The sequence below is a fragment of the Bos javanicus genome, chromosome 5 (assembly GCF_032452875.1).
Source record: "Bos javanicus breed banteng chromosome 5, ARS-OSU_banteng_1.0, whole genome shotgun sequence".
NCBI classification, from domain to species: Eukaryota; Metazoa; Chordata; class Mammalia; order Artiodactyla; family Bovidae; genus Bos; species Bos javanicus.
Genome location: NC_083872.1, coordinates 91,263,874 through 91,278,510, shown reverse-complemented (window position 1 = coordinate 91,278,510; position 14,637 = coordinate 91,263,874). Strand labels below are relative to the sequence as shown.

The following is a 14,637-nucleotide window of genomic DNA, read 5'->3' as shown; positions in this document are numbered from 1 at the left end:
TCCCTTCTCAGATTCTTTACCCAGTTTCCTTTCTTCTTCTGTAGATTTGTGCCTTTGACCTTGATCTCTGTTTTGAACCCCAGACGTGTATTTCTGTCAGTCAATAGTAGATATCACCAGGTAGCTGTCAGGACACTCATTTCCACCTGTTTCACACTGAACTAACTCTCCTTCCTGTCCTCTCCTGCTGGACTCACGCTCCCTTGAGAGGCAACCCTTCCACCTGTCTGTTGCATCTTTCTTCTCCGGCTTAGTCAGTTCCCGCACCACTCCCACTTTCCCCCAGAAGCCTTGTAGTTGTGCTCTAGTTTTCCATCTGTTTGACACCCTCCATCCATTCGTACACCCTATCCTGTAGATTCTGTCCTTAAGTTTTCTCAAATTTATTATTTTCTCTCCATTCCTTCCCTTATTGTACTCCTTTGGAATCTCTCTCTAATTCTCATATCAATGACCAACTCATTCATGTCTGACTCTTTGCGACTCCATGGGCTGTAGCCAGCCAGGCTCCTCTGTTCATGGGATTCTCTAGGCAAATTACTGGAGTGGGTTGCTGTGCCCTTCTCTAGGGAATCTTCCCAAACCAGGGATTGGAACCGGATCTCCTGTGCTGCAGACAGATTCTTTACTGTGAGCCACCAGGGAAGCGGATTACTCATAAAGTCTTTTATAAACTGTCCATGTGCCTAGCTGGCTGCTTGCTGCTTTGCTGCCCCCGGGCTGTGCATGTGGGGGAACTGCCTTTCCCCACACTGTATGCATCTTCTCCGGCTTTCTGCCTTGCCCACATTGTTCCTTTGTTTGCTGTAAAGAATCCTCTGAAGTATCCATTTGCCCTTTTGTACCAGAACATCTTCATTTTCTTCCTGCCAATCTTGCTCAGATATTAACTGATTTGTAAATCATGCAAAATTATTGTATCCTTAACATACTCCCTTCGCTGTCTCTATCATTGTCTCTGAATTTTTTATGTGTTCAGGGTTTCCCTGGTGGCTCAGATGGTAAAGAATCTGTCTGCAATGCAGGAGACCTGGGTTTGATCCCTGGGTCGGGAAGATCCCCTGGAGAAGGGAATGGACACTCCACTCCAGTATTCTTGCCTGGTGAATTCCATGGACAGAGGAGCCTGGCAGACTACAGTCTACAGGGTCACAAAGAGTTGGACATGACTGAGTGACTAACATTTAGCACCCTGTAACCTCCTGGGTACTTCAAACAGTGGCTCTTAACCAGGGGAACCTCAAAATCATGTAGGGAGCATCTTCTTCATGTCTGCCCTGCCCCAGCACTGAATATGTTCAGAATGAAAGATTTCTGGACCCTGGATGCACGTGCTTGAGTGTGTTTTTAGCTACCGAAATGATTCTGATGTGACCCTCTGGTTTAAAAAAAAAAGAGACAAATTGCAATAAAGGGCTCATGTGTTGATTTCTGTTGTCCCTCCTGTCCTTCCCTCCCTGTGCTTAGGAATGAATGCCAGGTGTGTTTATTACACAGCACGGTCCATCCAACCTCACATGTGTTCATGCAGTGAAATACACTCTGACCGTGTACAGTCTTCAGAGGTTACTCCTCAGTCGTCATGGAAATAGGTTCTGTCTTTTGTTGAACTTTTACAGATTCATCCATTCTTTTTGGGGTAGCGTTTGGGAAAGTTTTTATCACATTTTGTAGGTAGAGAAAGGGTAATGAGCAAGTCAGTTAAAGAATGAGTGATGAGACAGAAAGATTTAAAAGACAAAAAAATACAGGACTGCTAGGTGAAAATCAAAGGTTACAGGTAATTACAAGAGGACCTCAGATTTAAATCAAAATGCTGAGGTTGAATATGCAGGAGCAAGGAAATTCAGGTTGAAGATCTATTCAGTGATATGGCAGAATTCAAAAAGTACATTTGAAAAGGGATATACATGTGCTGGGAAAAAAATGCCAATTTTACCCCCCTCCCCCTTTTTTTGTATCTCCCTGTCTTTCCAAAGTTGACTGCTTCATTCCGCTTTTTAACACATTACATGACCCCAGTGCTTCCATTATGCAGGGTGTCGAATGCTCCTTTGGGCTTCCCTGACAGCCCAGTTGGTAAAGAATCCGCCTGCAATGCAGGAGACCCAGCTTTGATTCCTGGGTTGGGGAGATTCACTGGACAAGGGATAGGCTACTCACTCTAGTATTCTTGGGCTTCCCTTGTGGCTCAGCTGGTAAAAAATCTGCCTGCAATGCCAGAGACCTGGGTTCGATCCCTGGGTTGGGAAGATCCCCTGGAGAAGGGAAAGGCTACCCACTCCTGTGTTCTGGCCTGGATAATTCCATGGACTATATAGAATGCTCCTTGCCATCTGTTGACAAGTATTAATACCATCCCAGAATAATTAACTGCTTTTTCCTCTTCTCTCATCAAAGGTATTGACCCTTTCTGATCCCCATACTGGTTCCCAGGGTAAAGAACCCACCTGCCAATGCGGGTAGACTGGAGAAGTGAATGGCAGCCCATTCCAGTATTCTTGCCTGGAGAATCCCATGGACAGAGGAGCCTGAAAAACTATAGTCCATAGGGTCACAAAGAGTTGGACATGACTGAAGCGACTAAGCACACACACGCTGCTGTCCTTCCCCGTCCCTGAACTGGGTGTTCCCTCTTCCTAACCTCCCCTTTCTGATCCAGATCCTTAGTATTTATCTAAGAAGTTCACCCCCTTGCAAAACCTTTTCTAAATTTACCTTCTCGGAACTCTTTCTGTCTTCCCTCCAAACACTCCAGAACATGAAGGCACCTCTCTTCTGCCATGGTGATCTGATCTTAGTTACTGGTTTTCTTGCCTTATCGTCTCTAATCTCTGCTAGAGAGAGAGACAGTCCTCGTTTTTTTATCTCCACTCTGTGTTGCCTTGTACCATGTCTCATATGTTGATTTTTGTTTGTTTGCTAGTTTTCAGTGAAGAACTTTTTCTCATTCAGCAATCACAGAGAGCTTTCCTTGAGTATTTTAGGTAACCTCTTCTTTCTACAGAGCCCTCACCCTGACATGTACAATGCATAAAACTTAGTAGACATAACAGTACACGAAATGTAGGCATATTGACACTTCTTGATGATTTGCTTTTGTTCTGTGTTCCGTTACTTCCTGTGCTTTTTCATTAAAGATAGAATGTTTACGTAGACCCACAGACCTTGCAGTTGTACCTACTGAATTTTCCTTGACAGTAAGAATGAGTTGCTTTGGTAGAATGCCAAAGAAACTGGTGTGTTGGCAGTTTTCTTTGAACTTAACACCTTTATTTTCTAGAAAAGTATTGGAATTACAGGAGTTTCCCTGGTGGCTCAGTAGTAGAGAATCCACCTGCCAGTGCAGGAGATGAGGGTTCAATACTTGGTCCGGGAAGTCCCCTGGAGAAGGAAATGGCAACCCACTCCAGTATTCTTGCTGGGAAATCCCATGGACAGAAGAGCCTGGTGGGCTATAGTCCATGTGGTTGTAGAGAGTCAGACATGACTAAGCAACTATACAACAGCAACATTGGAATTACATGTGGTTCCGTAAACAGTTCCCTGTGATCTTTTCTTTTTTTTTAAACTTTAACATTTTATTTTATATAACCTCTCTGAACCTTTACAAATCTTGTCCCACTATGTATGAGGGACCTTGCCTCAGTTACTGCCATGGAATCTGTCTGTTTCCTATGCCTTCTCACTTTCCCAAGCCTTCCACATTAATTTGGGGGTGGGGGTTGGAGGGAGGCAGGGCTACTGTTCACAGAATGAGAACTTGGTGTGTTGGGGAGGTACACAGGTGGTTTACAATCAGGAAGCGCTAGAAGCAACCAAAAAGGACTGTGAAGGAAGCGAAATCATACCTTACCTCAGGCGCCCGTCGCAAGACAGGTCAGCCCCACTCTGTCCGTGGTTTGCTTCCCCAGGGTGGGTGTATGTCGAATGTATAGGCACTTCCTAGTTTTGCTTGTCTGCCCAGGGTGAAAATAGGATGTGGGCAGTCAAGAATCGTCTGGTTGGTTTGATCGGGTTGTATCCCCTTGCTAGGTTTCTGTGTCTAGGAGACTGAAATGGTCACAATGAGCAGAGGATAAGCCTCTTGACCGTGTTTCCATCATGTAGAACTGCATGGTCTTTGCAGCAGCTTACTCAGCAAACCAGGCAAATGAGCTATTTGATGACATAAACATACATATGTGAACTATTTGGGTGATTTCTGTGTGTATGGTTGTGTGGTATTTTGGTAAAAATTGTTCTTGAAAATGTGGGGGGAAATTTTTTTAAGTCCTATTTAAAGTTCTATCAACATTTGGGTGAGGCCTGTTTTATATAAGCATGTAATCTGTTATGTAATGTATAATCTGTAGGTGAGAAAAATCTTATCTGCTGTAGTTTGAATACAGTAGACATTTTTAATAAAGATGCTGACCATTCCAGCTTACTGATATTTACTGACATTTCCAAATCAGAAATGAAAATAGTGCTGGATAAGTTTGTAGATGATTTTATTTAGGGCCTAGACAAGAGGACAGAATGAGAGGTTAGAAAGTGACATGAATGGCTCAAAGTTTGCTTAATTCATCAGTGGTCACATTTAAATTTGGGGGATCACATCCTGGATATCTGGAAGTTTCCAGTTCATTCCAGCATTTTGGATGCTCATGTGGACATAGCTAATGTGATAATTGAAACCTAAGGACTTGTTTGAATAATAGAAAAATAATCATTTACAGTGACATTAGGTTAAATGAACCGCAAAAATCATGAAGTTAAAGACAAATCAATGTTCATTCGGTGGTTCTGTTCAGTTTATTGCAGTTAATGATCTTCAATTGAATTTGCGGCTCTCGGAGTTTGCTTGGAAGTAGGCCGTCACATGCCGACGTGAAATACCCAGTCATTTAAATTAGATGCTGAGCATGCTCGTAGGGAGTACTTATTCTTGGAGGCTGCAGTGTGGTTCAGTTTTCTTCTAGTGGCAGGAACAGAAAAGAGGTCCCCGTGTGCCCTGTGTCATCACTCTGTCAGAGTGCATGTAATCTGCCTCTGGAAACCAGAGGCCTGAGACAAAGAGGAGCGTGGAAGTTGTTAGCAAGAGGCTGTTTGGTGAGTTAACTAGCTGTTTTATTCTATTCTGTAATTCCTAGCAAGGCTCTGTCTTTACTTGTATCTTCTGCATTTTTTATACTAACTTGTAGCTTTATGTAGCAAAGTAACTTAGCTCAGACTGGGAAAAAATTGTTTCTCCTATCCATATCTCACTCTTTTGAAATATTTTCAGTATATTTCTGAGGTGACAAGTTTGTGAATTGCTATGATGGTATTCCTCCATGTTCTCTACAGATTTCATTTGCTCACTGGTGCTGAATAATGCTAGCAGAATTGTGTGCTGAGGGAATTCAGGATTTGTCTGGGTGGACAGTCTAACAGTTTTGCTCTTAGATTTTAATTAAATTAATCATTTTTTTTTTTTACTTTCACATTTTAAAACTATATGTAATAAAGCAGTGGTAAGAATTTAGCCTAAAAGCAAGAATTTTAAAACTGTATCTAATAAAGTAACAGCACAAGAGCAAGAATTCTTTAAAGAGAACGAGAGGCTCTGTTGTCCATGTTTTTACATAGGTGGTTCAAAAATAAATTGGCTTTATAATGTAATTGATCATTTAAAAACTACTCTAAAAATGATATGAATTTGTTAACACTGTAAAATATGTTGCAGTTATTCAGGATTCATATTTAGAATTTGTTTTTAGTTATTGAATTAGCTTTAAAAGTGTTGTGAGTACAGTAATTGTGCCAATTGGGGCTCTTCTTACTTCCCTTGAGTTCATATTACAGTGATTGCTGGGCAGATAATCTTAAAATGTTTTGTGATTATTTGTTATCCAACATATTCATGTTTTACCATGAAGTTAAAGGAGAAAAAAAATTTTTGCAATTTTTTTTATATTCTTATAATATCAAGCAACATTTAAAATCTATACATCATTATTTCATAATAAACATGATCTTGATTATGTTTATAATAGATAAACTTGGCAAACAAGTCTTCAGGGTATTCTCCTAAAGACTAAAATCGCATACTCTGACCAAGATAAATCATATTTTTGAAGATTTGAGAAAAAGCATAAAATTACCATGTTTATTTCCTTGGGGAAAAATCATGTTGGTGACTAAACAGAAATGTCAGGTAGGGAAATTGAGGTATAGAAGGCGCATTAAAGAGCTCTAGAAAAACGACGAGGGGGTGGGAGAAATAGGAAGAGAATACGAAAAGCCTAGTGCCTTCAAATGCCAGGCAATTATGCGATGCTTTCCTAAAATATCTTTGTTTTGAGAACTGCCCCCACTATGCCATTTTCCAGGATTGGCACCTGTGAAGGAGGTGGGTGTGTACTTAAGCTTGTATATTCATGGAAACGGGAGGGTTAGCAGTTAGCGATGAGAACTGGGTGACATCCTCAAGAAATCTATTCCCACTTCTAAACACTGACTCATTTGTATGGCCTGGGGCAGCACGTACACCCGGTTTATTTCCACTTATTTTTAATATGTAATAATATTTTCCCATGGTAATAGAAGGTTCATTTAAGGTTTCTAAAGTAATAATAAGATGATTTCTTGGACTGTGGCAAAGATTTGCCAGGGCTGTACGTCATTCACAGAGAGCTACTGTGGGGAAAAAGCAAATACTGCTTTGATAGAATCCTATCAACTGTTTTCTTTTTTAATGAAAAATATTTCAAATGTGTAAGTTCTCTGTGGTCTTTGAATTTTTCAGAGATACATATTCCATGTATATTATATAATTAGAAGATTGCAAATTTTAACCCCCCCCCCATATTTACTCATGAAATAATCATGAAATTTTCATGGCAAAATACACTATTTTCTTTTACATATTTAGTCCCTTTTACCTCTAATCATAGATCTTCTGTAGAAGATAAATGGATAATCAGTAGAAGATCTATTAAAGAAAATAGTAAGAAATACTGAGGAAATGAAAAGAGGGGACTATGAAAAGAAAAATTACTAAGACAAGGATTTCTTTGCTAGGTTTCTGAAGATGAAGCATATACCGCTATATTTGGTTCTTTTCCACATCATTAAGTTCATGCAGTCACTTATTTAACTTAACATCTGCCTAATGAGGAGCATTTATTTCCCTAGCTTTTATGAAGTTCAGTAGGACTTAAAGGTCCCCAGTGGTATTAGCTGAAAATGGGGTCTGTGGTCAAGTAAGTTTAGGTAACAGTGGGCCTCTAACATCTTATTCAGAACTTTTTTCTCTGGAATATAGTTTACTTTGAAAAGAGAAACCAGTACATGATATTAAACATTAAGCACACATTTCAATTCTGAATATATTTCGTATATTGAAATATCCAGATAAGTGAAGGAAGAAGTAGGGATTTGTATATATCTTCCAGAAAATTACCTCAATTCTTTTCTCATTACGTATTTAGAAGAACCATCTTAGAACCACAGTGTAAATGGGACTTACAGGGTATGATTAGATTTGGTGATAAAAATGATGCCAAAGTTACATTTTTTTAAAGTCCTAAACTGTAGAAGCATTGGCAGTGAAGGATTTGGGGCACAACGTGACCACGTAAGGATTTTGATAATTCTCACAAGTTCTCATTCGTTCTCAAAGTTACTTCTAGATTAGACCCCTGGAGAAACAAATTAATTTTAAAAATATTTGTAATGGGAAATAACTGGAAGTTATAGTCTGGTGGGCCTAGGTATTTCTCTGTCCTCTGTGTTTTCAGTAGTAAATAGAAATGTCAATTCTTTTTTAAAGATTTATGGGAATTGAATTTTATGAAAATACTGTAGCATGATGTTAGTCACAAAATACGTATAGAATAAATGTCTGTCTTCTTAATTTCCTTTCCAAACAATTGTTATTTTCTGTATTAAAGATTTTTCAAAATATTACCTATCAGCTGTCTGAAATATCAGATTCATAGAACTGTAATGATTTACAGTGGCAACCCACTCCATATTCTTGCCTGGAGAATCCCATGGACAGAGAAGCCTGGCGGTCTACATACAGTCCATTTGGTCGCAAAGACTCGAACACAACTGAAGTGACTTAGTACACATGGATAAATAATAATATACTTGGAATCTCCTTATAATAACATACTTTTAAAACCAGAATGCATGCATGATGAAATGTTAAAAGGGTCTCAGTGGCTTAGTCAACTTCTAAAAATAGAGTAGTTGCTAAATACCTGTTACGTTCCAGCTGTGTTTCGCCTAGTAGACAAAGTGATAAGTATTTTAGCTAAAAAACAAATACTCAGATTTGTTTCTATTAGTATTTAAACAATGTTAAATAAATAAAATTAAATTTAGTGAAGTACGAACTCTTAAATTAGTGGAAACCCAACTGTACCGTACACAGTAGGCACTTAACTAAATGAGGGAAAGTGAAGTCACTCAGTCGTGTCTGACTCTTTGAGACCCCGTGGACTGTAGCCTACCAGGCTCCTCAGTCCATGGAATTTTCCAGGTAAGAGTACTAGAGTGGGTTACCATTTCCTTCTCCAGGGGATCTTCCTGACCCACGGATCAAACCCTGGTCTCCCACATTGCAGGCAGGTGCTTTACCGTCTGAGCCACCAGGGAAGCTTAACTAAATGTTTACCAAATTGAATTTTTTCTTCTCAAATTTTTCATCCATATCAATGAATAACCTGCTTAAGAACTTATATATTTTTTTGTTCTTTACTTTTGTAAAACTTGTCTTTAAAAAAAAAAATTCATAATATTATTAAGAACACGTTAAAATTATTAGATTCCACTCTGTTATGTAATCTCCATATGAGACAATAATATGAATTGATATAGACTTTTAAAAAGAAAACTAAATAATTCTTTGTTGACCTTGATAAATTTTGTAATTACTTATAGCCAGAAAGTCTAGAACTCTGTGCCCAGCCATTGAGATCTGTCTCAATGTAGCCCTTTTAGAGCAAAGTTGTTCAGCCATCAGAGATTGAATGGCTGTGTGGGTTGGCATTGGAGAAACACCTTAAATACTTCGGCTTTTGGGCCATGGCCATTGTACACTTCCTTCTCTCGAGCACATTTCTTCTGACACTGGCTTTTTGGCAAATTTAAAGTCAGTTAACTAACTCGATATAAAACTTTTAATGAGAGCTCAGGGGGGCATAAATGATTTAAGATACATACATCAAAATGTTATGCATATGTAATCCCATTACTTGGGGCTTCACTGGTGGCTCAGTGGTAATGAATCTGCCTGCCAGTGCAGGAGACTTGGGTTTAATCCTAGGGTTGGGAAGATCCCATGGAGAGGGGAAAGGTAACCCACTCCAGTATTCTTGCCTGGAACATCCCATGGACAGAGGAGCCTGGCAGACTGTATAGTCCATGGGGTTGCCAAGAGTTGAACACAACTGAGCAACTAAACCTTTCACTTTCAATCCCATTACTTAACCTAACTTGACATAACTCTTTAATTAGGTCACTAATAGATGGTTACTGAACTCTGATCAAATTCCTGTGAGTTTGCCCTCAGTCCGTTGTTTCCTTGATGTTTTGTTGATAGTGCCCAGATGACCTGCTCCATTTCATGTTGTCAGCCTCTCAACTGTTTCTGACTCAGTCATTTTCTCATCTAGATTCTTCTTAGCAACCTTTCATCAAGTACTTGTTGGGATTTACAGCTCAGACATTTAGTCCAGGAATCATATTTCAATGTTTCTATTTCTTAGGTTCGTTTTGCTCTTTCTTCCCATTAATCTTTGATTCATTCATCTGTAGGCTTTTTTTTTTTTTTTTTTAACTTGGCCATTTTGAGGCTGTGGGAATCTTAGTTCTCCAACCAGGGATTGAACCCTGGCCCCTTGCAGTGCGAGGATGGAGTCCTAACCAGTGGGCTGCCAGGGAATTCCCAGGATTGCTCATCCAGGTCTTTGCTCATGTCTCGCACAGAAGAAAAGAGACTTTCAGTTAGTCACACGCATGGGATCCATCTTGCCTAACTTATGTTAAATAGTTTCAGTTTTGTGTAGCCTGTATTTCCTCAGGCGTCATTGGCTTGAGCAACAAAAAGTAAGAACTACAGGTCAGAATAAAGGTTAAAAATAATAGCAGCAGTTATAATAGCTTTACGTTGTTTCCAAACAGAAATATCTCCTTCCCACCCACATTAAGTGTAATGTTCGAATGCACACAAACCGTCTCAGGTGCTCCGGTTTCTAGAATATCTGTTCTGTTTGACTGATTGTGGGCATGCTCTCCTTGCCAGGTCTGCCACACGTATTTCCTGAGGGTTGAGCCTTAAAATGGCTTGAGTTACAGTGTACTGTAATAACCTCAAAATGATTCCTCCTCAGCAAGTTGTTAGCCCACTGGCTCTGAACTGAATTTGTAAACTTTTTCTCTTCTGTCATGATGACATGCTATTTCTTCCCCGTTATCCTGAGTGCTGCAAGGGAGATTACAGAATGGCCCTTTATTCTGAGTCTCAAGCCTCCTGCCTCTTCAGTGACATACTCAGACTCACGTGGAAGTGAAATACCTACCGGCGGCTCCCTGACCCACACACTTACTTTAGGGGCACTTTGTTTTCATTTTGCTTCAAAAAATTGATAGTTTGATTTGGTTAGCAGGTTAGGCTCTTATTCTGGCATCTCTGTTAAATTTGAAATTAATTTAAACTGTGGTTTTCCTTGCTTTAACCTAACAAGTGTACATGTTCTCAAATCTTACTGAATTCTGAGAAGCGAGGGTACAAATATTACTGAATCTGGGACCAAGGACATCTACCCCAAGTTATTTAGGAGCCTGAGATGGGCGTGGTCACTTTACTCCAGGATGCTCTGCAGGTTGAATGTCAGTCTTATTTGGTTTCTGAGAATGGAGACAGACCAAGTTTCTCATTAAGCCTAGTGTAGAATTGGTATTTTGGTGGTTTAAGAGCCATATTTACTCCACTGTAAAGGACTAGATGGGCTTCCCTGGTGGCTCAGTGGTAAAGAACCTGCCTGTCAGTACAGAAGATGCAGGTTCAATCCTTGGGTCAGGAAGATCTCCTGGAGAAAGGAAATGGCAACCCACTCCAGTATTCTTGCCTGGGAAATCCTGTGAACTGAGGGGCCAGGCTGGACAACAGTGTGTGGGGTTGCAAAGAGTCAGACATGACTGACCGACTAAAACAGCAACAACCGAGGACTAGACATTGAATATGCGATTTAGAGAACCTTTAATGGAAAATGCACATCTGAGTGAAATCCTGCAGATATTCTGAGATTTTAATTTCTGCCATTTTTCAAGTATAAGTTTAAAATCTACTTTGTAAAGATAGAAAAATCACAAGTCTAGAGCAGAGTCTCTGGGACTTATTTGATACAGATGGAATTACCCTTGCTGAAGCCATCATTTAGCATGGAAGATGTCCAATGGAAGAGGTTCAGAATTAGGGATCAAAATCTTCGTGTCTGTTCATGGCTTGTCTGCTGTCTCACACACGTCTTTGGGGCTTTTTAAAAAACAGTTCTAATGAACTATGGTACAGATTTTTTTTCCTGTGTATCAGAAGAGAAAGTGTGCTTTGAATATAAGCATAAATTTTTCTTGGAGCTAGACTTTTTCCTTAAGAATAAATTTCTGAAAATACAGTTTAAGTCAACAAGAAAGTACAATTTTCATCTACTAAAAGCAACTTTATAAGTATTTCAGAAACATATCTTTCTTTTGAGGCCAAGTTGCTTGTGTCAAGAAAGGGAGAACTGTGGCAGTTAACATCCAGCCAGCAGAATCCATCTGGAAGATGAATAACTTAGTCTTAGTAAATAGTGAAAAAATCTTTCTGTATCAAAAAATAGAAACTGTAGGGCAAAGGATGTGAAGGTCGAGAGACTTCATCAGCTGGTCTGTTTCCTAGTTGGTCAGAGACCTTCCCATTTTCAGTACCTTTTCTCCACTTCCCTAAAGAGTTATTAAGGAAGCAAGAGGTTTTTTTTTTCCCCCTATAACCAAAGAGTTGGCTGGTTTATAGATTTTGGCAATGACATTTGACAGGATTACTGATGTAATATGAGGCAGTGACATGAAGCTTAGTGCATTGGATGCTTTGTAGGTCTCATGGAAGAAGGTTACATTGTACCCGTTTTTCTTTTTTAATGCTTAAAAATTAAAAAGTAATACTGTAAAGATATTACAGGCCTACAAAGGACAGGGATAAAAATGCCCACATACTCACTATCATGGAGAAAGAAATGGCAGCCCACTCCAGTATTCTTGCCTGGGAAATGCCACGGACAAGCTACAGGCAGGAGAGTTGGACAGAACTGAGTGACTAAACAATATTTACTATCTAGTTTAAGAGGAAAGAAGTTGCCAGTACATTTTAAGCCTTGTATATCATGTGTACAATTTATGACTGCATGGCACATTTCAATTATTTTCGGATAGCTGAGGACTGACTTAATATTAAATGTCTAGTTCCTCTTTTAATGTTAGATTTATATCTAACAATATCTAAACAATTTTGAGATATTATTCAGTTTCTCTTTTTTCCTCCTTTTTTTTTATTATTATAACAAATTTGAATCTTTGATAGTGTTTTCCTCTGTATAAAATTCTTCTCAAAAAGTAATTGAAGCTACTTGATCAGGTGGATCAGGTATCTTAGTAGATGGTGACTTTTAGTAGTACTGGGCTGGAATAGCAAGACCATAGCTATCAGAGCAGTTTTTGTGAAACTGCCCTGTGAGTATAAAGAAAGGAAGACAGTGGAAGTTGCCCCTTACAGCTTTGGGACTTTGTTCTTGGGTCTTGTAAAACCTCCTGCTTCCAGCTAAGTAATGATCCCTGGATGTTTACTGATCATGTCCTGGTCTCCAGAACCTGGAAGGTCGCCTTACATGGCAAAGGTTTCGTACTGGGACTTCCTTGGTGGCACAGTGGCACATGGATGGGAATCTGTCTGGCAGTGTAGGGGACATGGGTTTGATCCCTGACCTGGGAAGATTCCACGTGCTGCGGACCAGCTAAGCTTGTGTGCCACAAACACTGAAGTTCACACACCTTAGAGCCCATGCTGTAGAGAAGCTGCCTCAGTGAGAAGCCTGCGCACTGCAATGAAGAGTAGCCCTGCTCCCCATAACTAGAGAAAGCCTGCATGCAGCAGTGAAGGCTCAGAGCAACCAATAAGAAATATTAAAAAAAGTACCTTGAGATGGGGAGATGATCCTGGATCCTGGGAGTTGGAAGTACATATAATCACAGTGTCCTTGTAAGGGGAGGTGGGCAGAGGAGATTTCAAGCACAAGAGGAGAAGGCAGTGTGACCCCAGAGGCAACAATGGAGTGGTGGGGCCACAAGCCAAGGAACACCAGGAACACCAGCATCTATCCATAGAAGAGACAAAGGATGGCTTCTCTTCCAGAGCCTCCCTGACGGACTGTGGCCCTGCCAACACCTTGATTTTCATGCAGCTTCAACTGGTTTCAGCCTGTTTTCTTATCTGCAGAACTGTGAGAGAATAAATTGCTATTGCTTTAAGCCACGAATGTTGTGATAATTTGTTTTGATAGTCATAGGAAACTGATGGCACACCACCGACCTGGGTTGTTTGGCTCACGTGCATTCCACCTTTGTCTGTTCATGCTGCAGAATCTGGAGGGGTAACCTCACAGTTGAGAAAGGGCTGAACCAGGGACCCAGAGACTTGCATGTTACGCATCCTACATAGCTATGAAACTTAAAAGAATTCTGGCCTAAACATACCTGCCTTATTCTGAAAAGGATGAAGACAGCTCGCTCACAAATTTGAAACAATACAGGGAGAGAACTTTAAAACAAATAAGAAAGATGACACATAGAAAAATAATAACAAAAATAACTAAGTCAGGAGAAACTTGGAGTAAGTCACTTTACCTCTGCTGGCCTCTGATTCTTGACTTCAGAAAGAGGCCTGTTGTTACCATCCATGTAAGGATTAGGTTGAACATCATAAAATGCTGCTCACATATTAGGTTTGTTTACAATCATTATTTCCATATGTCATCCCGTGACCACAGTGTTTGCTAATTGAATTTTTGGAGGAGATGGGAGTACTTTTTCCTCTTTGTACATTAACACAAAACATTTTGTAAGTCATATATCTGATAAGAGACTTGTATTTAGAATACATTTTTTTAAAACTCCCACAGCTCAATCATAAAAAGATAAATAGCCCAATTTAAAAATGGGCAAAAGATCTGAGTACTTTGCCAAAGAAGAGTAAGTTCTTGCAAGATGCTAAACATCATTAGCCGTCACAGAAATGCAAATCAAATCCATAATGAGCTCTCACTTCAAACCCACTAGGATAGCTGTAATCAAAAAGATGGGCAATAGCACGCGTCGACAATGATGTGGAAAAATTACTGCTCTCCTCCATTCCTGGTGGGAACATAAATGATGCAGCTGCTTTGAAGAACAGTTTGATGGTTCCTCAAAAAGCTAAACATGGAGTTACCAAACAACTGGGTGGTTCCACTCCCTGTTGTATATCCAAGAGATTTGGAAACATGTGTATGCAAAACATGTACACGAACATTCCTAGCAGCATCATTCAGAATAGCCTCGAAGTGGAAGCCAATGACAGCTTGTAAATGG

At 39.8% G+C, this 14,637-nt stretch overlaps 1 protein-coding gene across 10 annotated transcripts in view; it reads left to right on the top strand.

Moving 5' to 3' along the window:
• The window catches only part of PLEKHA5 (pleckstrin homology domain containing A5), a 261,962-nt gene that overhangs the window by 93,801 nt on the left and 153,524 nt on the right, over positions 1 to 14,637 (top strand). The window contains exon 1 of one of the 10 annotated variants that reach the window (XM_061417705.1): positions 3,750 to 5,094. The exons of the other annotated variants lie outside the window; for them this stretch is intronic. The gene's annotated coding sequence lies outside the window, so the exon portion shown is untranslated. Of the gene's footprint in view, positions 1 to 3,749; positions 5,095 to 14,637 lie in introns of those variants that run through there. 10 annotated transcript variants of the gene reach the window in all.